Consider the following 10,748-nt stretch of genomic DNA (forward strand, 5'->3'; position numbering starts at 1 on the left):
TATATTTATTTATTAGTTTCGATCAACCTGAGATGTCGCTAGAACACTCCCTATGAACTGAGCGATTGTCCCCCACAATGAATGTCACATTTCTGTTATTAACTATCCTGCAATAGTTAGATATTACGTCACGTCAAACTGGACCAACTATTCGTTCCGACCAATTCTTGGGGCGTTGCAAGCTGGTCTAAATTCAAATAAAGTAAATTATGAAAAATTTTATATCGCAAACCATGAAAGTAACTTATATGTAAAATAATAACTGGGATCAATTTTCTTCCTAACGAAAGTCCTGGAAATGGAAGACAGTGCATTAATAAAAAATTGTTTTTATTTGACGAACTATTCGTTAAGTTTCTGTGTAGAGTCTTTCTTTATTTTTTTTTGTTTTTTTTTAAATCTTCATATTTAATTCCATAAATAAGTTATTTTAAATATATTCAGTCAAATCAATCTAAGATTCCGTTGTTAGTTCCGTTATGATACCCACATATCTTCCTACTCAAAGAGTTGTTACTCTAAAGAAATGCTCCGGCCTCGATGAAGTTTGATTTTAATGTTTTATTTTGGATATTATGTACGGCCCAGCCCATTTTTTCAGTTCAACAAAAACAAATAGTCAGCAATTATAATAAACAATAAATATTATTTACTACTGTATTAGTAGTACAAGCAGTATAAGACTTAATGTAAATTAGTTTCTCAGAATTAATAAATAAAAAAAATTCAAATCGTGTGAGAAATTATTATCCTATAAGTACCCAATTTACTTAAAATAAGAGGTTCCAGAAAAATATTAAATCTTTTCACAATGTATCTATTAAAATTTAATCCTGATGAAGTCAAAGAATTTTTAGTATGTACAGAGATTATGTAAGAAGTTTTATCACAAGTTAAATAAAATAGACTAGAAAAAAAAATTTTCATTATTTTTTCGGTATTAATCGACTGAAAAATTAATTCCAATTGATTAGTCCATTAAGTTATAATTATTTACTAACATCTTTTAATTGAGGACCTGTTCCATCACATAATATTGAGTTTGTAAAGCATTTAGTTTTATTAGATATTACATAAATCATATTTACACATAACCTTGGATTGATTAAAAAAAAATAGTAGAATAATATTTTAATGAGGTGAAGATAGTTGACCGTAGATATATAAGAAGAGATGGTCAGGAGGTCGGGTCAGCAGAAAAAACACAAATATACAAAAGAATATTTATTTGTACTGACGTTTCGACCTGATTTTCTGGTATTTTATAGAATTTATTTTATTTTTGATCTGAATGATGGTTGTTATATATTTTTTTGGTTTTATGGCTCTGATGAAGACCTGAAAATCAGGTCGAAACGTCAGCACAAATAAATATTATTTTTTATTTGTATTTTTTCTGCTGACCGCACCCCCCGACCATCCTCTCCTCTTAATAATAATTTAAATTTCCAATTGTATATACCGTAAAGCAATCATTATCTTTAATCTCGCCGGTTTGCAACTGCAGCCTGGCGTTTAACCACGAATGCGCTTTTGTCTTGTAGGACCATATATCATAAACGGATAGTCGTTCCGCTTGGAAAATCTACGTAATCGTGGGCAACTAGACGATATATTGATGTAGTCTAACTAGGAGCTTGTAGTTTAAACGAGCAGTTTAGAAAAAATCCTAGACTCCTCCGGAGCTGATACCGTTCCTTTCCCAATGGTGTGGACTAATGAAAACTGTGGGAGTCTATCAACTACCTCAGCCTTCATGGGAACATTGGTCTCAGAACTGCTAACAGTACTTTCGGAATGGGATCCGATAATTGCAGAAAGGAGATTGTTTCTTCATCACGTGTTTTCTGATCATTAACGGAAATGGAAATCCCTTTTTATCGTGATAAAAAACACTATGCACATGTATACACAGTGTGTCTGAGATCCAAATGTTTTTACTATCTGGTACTTGTATCAAAAATATTAGTTTTTTTTTTTTTTCAAAAGCAACATTCAGTGGGCATTTTACATTTTTTTTTTCTAAATTTATTTTACCTTACTAAACCACATATTAATTTAAAAAATAAATTATACATCTTATTTTATTTTTATTTTATCGAAGAGAATTAATCTACCACAAACCAAGGGCATAAAGTATTAGTGTTCAAATATCCATTCATTCATACAATATATACAGAAACAGAAGAATAATAGAAAAAAATATACACATAAATGATAATAATAGTACTCACTGAATTAAAATAAAAAAGTAAATATAAAATAATAATAATAATAAAGAACTATATAAATAAAAAGAAAATACTATCATGATCTGTATAAATAAAAAAAATTAATCTATACCAAAAATATAATAAAATTAAACTGATCAAATAATAAGCAAAAATAAAATAACTTATGTACAAGATAAAGAGAGAAAGACAATTAAATTTAAGTAAAAATAAAATCAAAAATTCCCAGCTACAGTATTTATATTGTATAGGGGAACTTCCAGCCAAGCCTTACCATCCCCGAGTGGAAAGCAAGACTGGGCTCCAAAAGATCCCAGCGCTTCTTTCCCAGTCGCATCACTGAACAATATCAAAATTCTCTAGAGTTAACAACAAATTAACTCAAATGTTATACTAGCATATCTAAATATCATAGTTGTTGAAATAGGAAATATGTATAAAAATCAAATTAGTATTTGATGTTTTAAATATACAAATTAGTATTCAATTTGTGTGGCAATTATTTCAGTTTGCCTGACTATTTTATTGATATTTTTTTATTCCTTTTAAAAAGTATTTCCATAATAGTCACGGTTCTGTGCTTATAAGGAAGTCCTGGTACGAATGCAAAACGTTTTATATTCATCCTTCATTATATAATGAATTAGTTATCAATCTTAATTCTTTATTCATGTTGTACCTATAAAATCTAAAATGATAAATTATTTGTAGATGGTCGGAGTGGCGGTCACAAAAGGTTGGAAAAATAAATTATTTATTAATAACCAACGTTTCGCCACAATTTTTAGAGCTTCATCAAGGCTAAATGGGAACGAGATAAGAATACTGTAAAGTTTGGACTAGACTATAAGAATATATATATATATATAGAAAGTTGTATAAAAAAACGGACAAAGTTAGCAAAAATAATATTCTTGTTTGAGAGTGGTTAAGTTTATTTAAAAACAAATTTGATCCTTTTTTTTCTCAACTTTATTCTTTACAAACCTTCCAACGTTTCGACCCTCAGGTCATTTTCAAGGATACCTTCATTTTGATGTCATTTTCTTTTTTAAAATCTTAAAAATGCCGGCTAATTGGCTTTGTCCCATATAACTTTTTATTATATTATATAATTCCTTCTTAAATTTAAAACTTTTACAATCCACTTCTCTTCTTTCTTTCATTAACATTTGCAACCTTTTTTTTTTTTTTTTTTTTTTTAACCTGTTTTAAGGTAGCAAATGTAAATGAAAGAAAGAAGAGAAGTGGATTGTAAAAGTTGATGAGAGTTATAAAATTTATACATAAGTAATTGAAAAAGTGGGTAAAATAACATAACATAATATAATTATGAATAGATTAATAATTAATAACAAGTACAGTAATGAATGATATAAATCAATAGGTTCAGGATCATTTATAATTTTATTATTTATTAATTATTATTCTTTTCATTTTTAATTATTATTGTGTCAACTTTCTACGTTTATAGTAGTCCTATCATACTTTACTGTTTGTATCTGATTTTCATTTAGCCCCGACACAGCCCTGTAAAGTAAGGAAGAACGTTGGTTTTTCAATTTTTTTTTGTCTATTTTGCTAACCTATTTTGATCACTACGCGAACAATCTTCCTACAATTTATAACATAGGTCAACAAATAATCCTCTAACTAAAATTATAACATTTTGGAAATTCCAAGAAACTTATCGAATATTACAAAACTTATTTCCTGCTCTTTATATTTGTCAAGTTTCTAGTTAAGGTGGAAAATAGTATAAGTCAAAAATTTGTGAAAATAGGTTAAATTTTTAAAATGCTGTAGAACATTTTGAAATTCGCCTCTTATATCAAAATATTTGTTTTCAGAGTAGGTTAAAGGTACTATCTAGGGAGAGCGGTATACAGGTAATTTCTAAAATAGTGTTACTTTATCCTTCTTTCGTAGAATGCAGAATACACTCTTTCTTGTAACTTTGATGAATTACTATAAATTCATTACAAGCGGTGCTTGAAGTAGACTGTCAAGAAAGTTCAGGTCAAGTGACAGTGATTTCGAAATAAGCACTGAAATAACTTGACCTTCCGTCCTCTCCAGAATAGTGTGGACCACCCGACTGGTGATCAGTAATTCTGTTATAGATATTTTTGACGCTAAACCCCATCATCCACAACTTGTCGAGTACAGTACGAAATAGATGAGATCTAACTCGCACGTAAACCGGGCTACATTCGATTTCGGTTTGCTAAACCAGCGTTAGCGGACACGGTTTCGCCAGTCGGCAACGGCCCAACTGCAGAAAGTGGGTGGATGGTCTGGTTCCCCCGTTGGCACCGGAGCGGAGACCTGCCGAAGAATGACAATGCCCTCGAGAACTATGTCAAAGCGAGAAGATGGCACCTTTAACATCGGCAGCTAACACTGTTAGCAGGAAGTGGCCTGTCATACTTGATGTCCGATATGTATTCATGGCGTGTCCTTTGGCTGTCTTATTAATACAAGGATGTATACTGATAGTTATTTACAGTTCAACGACACATTTGATTGTGTTCCTATATTACAGTAAACTGAAGACCTGCAAGAGGTCTCGGTTGAAAGTTTTAGAGAAGTAACACAAATTTATATGTATATAAATAATAATGTAATCAACCTACTACTGTCTTGTCCATAGTTTGTAATCAACTAATTTATATTTTCATTCCATTATTTGTCTATATTTCCTATTTTTGGTCTATTTTATTTTATATATTTGTATTTATTTATTTTTATTTTTATTATTTTATTTATATATATAGTTTTATCTATTTTATTTTTATTTATATAATAATTTTTTTTTTCGCTCTAAATGATGATTGTTGTCTTTTGTTTTTATAGCCCTGATGAAGACCTGAAAATTAGGTCGAAACGTCGCCATAAATAAATATTTTTTGCTTATTTATGTTGTTTTTTGCTGACCGCACCCCCGACCATCTTCTCCAGTCAGTAATCTACGGTCAACTATCTACACCTCATTAACAAAAATTTATTTTTTTTAAAGCTGCTCATTTCAAGTTTGTGCTACTCAATATTTCCCGAAAATATTGTTAAAAAATACAAAATTGATCCTTTAATAAATTAAGCTAGGATAAATTCTTTACATATTTTATTCCCTGTTTTTATTTTATTAAAATATTTTTCTCCGTCCCATCATTACATTTAGGAGAAACCGCTTGTAGTCTATTAGGGCTCCGTATTTAGAATCAATCTCACTTAATTTTTGTTAATTTGCTATAGAGAAGCGAAGGTTTCAGCTGTCTAGAGCAATGACGAATATGTCACCGTTACCCCCCCCCTCCTCTTAAATAATATAGTTTTATTATATACATCATGATTAAATAGTTTGAAAAATCAAGTTTTCCAACTTACAAAGCCTCAAGAGCCAAAATAAAAAACCTGAACGACGCTGCAGACTATATAATAATTATATTTTCAACTTAAAAATATCAATAAAGTTAGTGTGTAAATATCAGCCAAGTATTTGCTATATATAAATAACAAATATATTGTTATCACTTATAAATCGATAAAAAGGCGTAAAACCCTCCTCTCTCAAGTAAGGTATTTTGTAAAGATTTGCTTATATTAAATTATAAAATATCTTTCAAAAAGAAGGCGTTTCGAAGTTGTTGTTTTTTTTTATCATATCTCGTAGGTCGCACAAAACTATCGCGGGCTGCATACTGTTCACAGGCCAAAATTTGGACAACCTTGCTCTAACCTGAGGCAATCACTTCATAAATGATGCCTGATATTTTAAATTATTTAATTGTTAATTTCTCTGATTTGATTGGAGTAGGAGTTTTAACTCTATTGCCGATGCACGAAAAACACCCCCGGGATAACTAGACAATAAATGCAGCTTCAATATTTGGAGTTGGATATTCTATTTTATCTCAATTTTTAATTTGAATCCTGAGGTAGTGCACTAAAAGTTGAATTAAATATGCAACAAAACGATCTATTACCTGTTGGTTTAAGTGATGAATTATTTGTAGATCAAACGTTTAAGGCCAAAACAACAACACCAATGAATTTTCAACTTTTAGTTTTGCATATAACGTTAATATAGACTGTGATACATATTTAAAAATTGTATTTAAAAAAAATATTTGTAAACGTATTTGAAATTTGTATTTATTTTACAAAAAAGTCTTATTCATCAAGATTTAATCTGAATTTAATGTACAGATGATAAAACTTCAAAGAGTGCGAATTCGAACAAAGGGTGATGTTTTCAGTTCACTTTCACTAAAATTATTATTTCAATATTCATCAGCATCTAGCTAATTATCTACAAGAGAACTAAAAAGCATTTCTAAAGGGGGAAAAAAAAAAAAAAGGACAAATATGAAAACTATTAATGTGTTTTTATCATTGTCGTAAATTTTAGCGGCTCCGTTTCTCACTAGTTTCACACTAAAAAACTTCTCCCTAAAAAAACATCAAAATCCCAGTAATGGTTTTAGGTGTTTTCCCATTACATAAATTTGGCTATTGGCAGATAAATATGAAACCTAAGTTTTTGATGTATGTAATAGAAATACGTGAGTGGAAATTATCTATTCTGAAAAAAACAAATTTTTCATTCCTACATGGACATAATTGGTTTGTCGAAGTCACTATATAACCAAAACAGGTGATTTTCTACCATACCACTTTACCATATTATTACTTTATGATATTCATTCAACGCATAACTTAATGTTCTTTAATTAGTTTTATTACAGCTTTTTCTCAAGCATGCACAGTTTAGGAGTTATAGGTGAAAACCGAAGAAAAAACCTAAATCGTCAAATTAAATCAATTAACTATTCAGTAAGAGTTTTAGAACCGTTTGAAATGCGGTTTCCAGGTTAAGTGTGATAGAAACTAATTTTTAAAATTATTGCAGATATATGTTTGTGAGATTGATTTTCTGTATCGAGCTCCTGTACTGTAAACTTTCCTATCTTTCTAGCGGAGAAGCGAAAAGCATCGTTAAAATCTAATTATTAGGTTATTAAAAGCAAACGAGCTTCGAGTACTCTATGAGTTTTATACCTCTATCCTGTAACAACCACTATTAATTATTATATTTTATTACACTCATTCATCTTATTGCAAGGGCTATGTATGCCATCGGTATAGGATTCCAAAGAGAATTATCCTCCATGGATGACGACATCCCGATTCACCTGTAATGACCACCTGCTCCCCTCGATCCAATCCGCTACGAGCCTTCAACAGCTCCTTTCCTGACACTAATGGCCGATTCCTTGTTTAGGATCATCGTGCTCGATTACCTCCGAGGTTGCATTAGAATCCTCCAGAGAAAGTGATACATTAGTAAACACTCGAAGGACGGCTTGTTGGTAATTTAAGCCCCTCAAGCTTATTAGGAAAACAATCACAATACCGAAAGTGAAGATGAATTCGTAAATCGCAAGATGGGTATTAGTTTTGCTTTCTCTTTCCCTTATTTAGTATTCCTTCCATCAATTGCCCTTAAGGATTACCTCATTAAAAATATTTTTTTCGGAACCAATAAAATATAAAATCAATTACCTCTTGGATAATTGGCAACATTATTAAAATACTCTTCAAAACTCAACTATCTACTCAGTTTCATTCAACGAGCTGCTATTTTGTGATCTTTTTCTTTTATTAAATTTAATAGTTATTTATATCACCATTACTATTAGAGCATTTAATAGTAAGTAAGACACCTAGTAATAAGTAAGTATTATGTTACTTACTCCAAGGAACCGGGCTCGAATTCATAGGCTCAAGGTAGATAATTATTTTCTGTTTCACTTTAGGCGTGAGTCAACTCTTTGGGTTCGGGAGTCCTCCAGTGTCCACCCAGCCTCATGAAAGTGCCCACTTTTAATTGGGTAAAACTATTGCAATCGAGCTCGATTCTGAGCAAATCACCTCCTTGCACAACCGTTGGTCTAGTAATAGTACTTCCTTATAAAGTACTGCACTCCTGACGTTTCATAGATTGTAGCGGTACAGATTTAATTTTTTTTCCAATTAGAGTAATTATATCTTTTGTAATGATTCTTGTATTTAAATTTGTACAATCTACTTCTTGTATATATTTTAATACAGTTGTAAATATCAATAAATACATTTTTAAAAAACTAAAAAATGTTTCAGTAAACTTCAACTAACAATCTTTATCAGAAATGTTTTAATAAAGTTACCTTTGAAAATCGAGCAATAGAATTGTTCAAGAAAGGTCCCTCTGATGCAGAACTAGTTCCTTGCACTTCACTTTTTTTTTTTTGTATGGGAAAGATTTAGAAAAAAAAAAAAAAAAGGCAAATTTTAGATTTTGCCAAAAGCCCGACGAACTTAGTTATAGAAGGCACCAAATTATTTTTAAAAAAATACCTCTTCAAGGAAAATGAGAAAAGCAAATTGTTCTTTGGTTATTTTGAATTATTAGGTTTGGGTCAATGTACCCAGTTTTGTTTGATTGAAACAAAAGACTCCAAATCAGCAGAAAGTGTTCTTGCTTCAAACTAATATGTACGTGAATGTGCCATTACGGAATCCGTGGCAACTCAATATGAGTGGCCTAATCATACCCAACTCGATGAGCTAAAATAAATTGTTCCCACCGCTCAATTCTCATACAATTTATTTTGTATGCACTTTTCTGCACTAAATTCATCTGATTATGTTTGTAAATAAAAATAAATCACAATCTCATCTCACTGTACGGTATTAGAAAAGAATATGTGAGATTGATTAGACGAAGGCATATGAAATATGTCTGCAAAGTACTTACATTAGTCAGTATGATATCTTTATTTCTATCTTCTTTTTTATCCCCTTATTTTCCTTATTGTTCTAGTTTCTTGCTTTGGAAATAATCGTTGTTCTGTCTATTTCCATTAGGTACGTAATTACCTATGTTACAAAGTTAATGATTCCTTTGAGAATAAAATCAACGAGACTCCCAAATCATCGGACCTTGCTGGATTGTCTTCGTGTTAATGGCGCTAAAATAGCAACCACGTAATATATGTATATAGCTTGGTCTATAAGCGTATCAGCAAATACTCTGACATCAGCCATCCTCTGTGTTGTTGCTCTTGTGCCTTTTCGTTCCAGACCGTTGATGTCATGGATTTTATATTCCAGTCTGGCCGAACCCTGACTTAAGAAGTGTATAATGACCGTATTCTAAACCTCCCCAGATGGTTATTTTCCTTAAAATCAAAGAACTCTAGGTGTGATGAGGGGCTAGGAATTAAAATTTTAAAAGGAATCAACACAGCCTTTATGTAAAAATTATTTCAATTTTACAGAAAATTTTTTTTAAAAAGTAGATTCCTAACAGAACCACTAAAAATCCTAATATAGCAATTATTGATAAGAAAGTGCATGACGCCGTTGTAGCTGAGTGAGTTGAGGCGTTACTTTAACAACCTCATGCTTGCAACGGCAACGGTTCGATTCCGGTCTGAGAGGATTGACTGTTTTTCTTTACGGCCCCACGGGATGAAAACCCGATCCTCCCATTTTTTCCTACAAAGTAAATGTCCCATATGTCAGAAATGGCCCCAGGTAGGGATTAAAAAAAAAAGATAAGAAGTTATGATATCTCATTTGGAGTTAAGAGAAGCCTGGTTAGTTACATTTTTAATTTAGTTTAGTTCTGAAAATTCCTGTTCTTTTAAAATAATAATAATAGAATAAATGACTATAGGGTTATAGCTGGAAATTTTCTAGGAAGGAGAAAATGTATTGAGAAATATAGAAATAAAAATAAAACCTCTAATACCTGATACAGTAAATGAATACACAAATAGGTGGTATGCCAAAAAAGAGTACAGAGTACAAAGGTGAACAAACAGTTTCTTGTCCTTATCCTCTTAATTGACTTAAGAAATTAAGTTTTTTTCTATTGGTAATCGAAAATAAAATTACAAGTTTGAATTTGAATTATTGAAGTTTTATAAAGAGAGTTCGTTGAATTTTGAATTTGGGATAAACTTTCTTCGCTAAACAAGTTAGGTCATGAAACAGTTTTTTTGTCCATGCTGTAAAGTAGTATTTTTGCAGGTTCATATCACATCATAGCTATCGATGTTAAACTCGTTCATTCCCTTATTTCATTCCTTCTAAAAACTACTAAATTAGTTATGAAGAGTACAGCGTAAAAACGATCAGGTCCCAATATTAAACATTTTGTGTAAAACTTAGTTTTAATTTCCATGCCTAATGTTCTTTCTAAGTAATTTTCATGACCAAGAACAGCCGTAATATTATATTTGTATTTCAACGACAGTGAAATACTAATATATACCACGACAAGTCTAGGGAGAAGAGTGAGAGGGAAACTCGGCTTACATCCTGGAGCACACTGGAATAGCAGCAATAGCAGCAGGTGCTAATTCTGGACATTTTAACTCACCTCAGGAGGGTTATTTTTTACCAGAGCATTTTCACGTAGGAAAAATCAGGCACATAACATAATCTATAAAAATAGACATAAACTTG

The 10,748-nt window shown here is 31.0% G+C and overlaps 1 protein-coding gene across 2 annotated transcripts in view; it reads left to right on the forward strand.

The window, feature by feature from the left end:
- LOC106677695 (serine/threonine-protein kinase MAK) overlaps nucleotides 1-10,748 on the forward strand; it is a 258,305-nt gene that overhangs the window by 165,532 nt on the left and 82,025 nt on the right. The window lies entirely within an intron of this gene.

Source organism: Halyomorpha halys, unplaced genomic scaffold (genome assembly GCF_000696795.3).
Source record: "Halyomorpha halys isolate HHAL.00 unplaced genomic scaffold, Hhal_1.1 Scaffold106.1, whole genome shotgun sequence".
Classification (NCBI taxonomy): domain Eukaryota; kingdom Metazoa; phylum Arthropoda; class Insecta; order Hemiptera; family Pentatomidae; genus Halyomorpha; species Halyomorpha halys.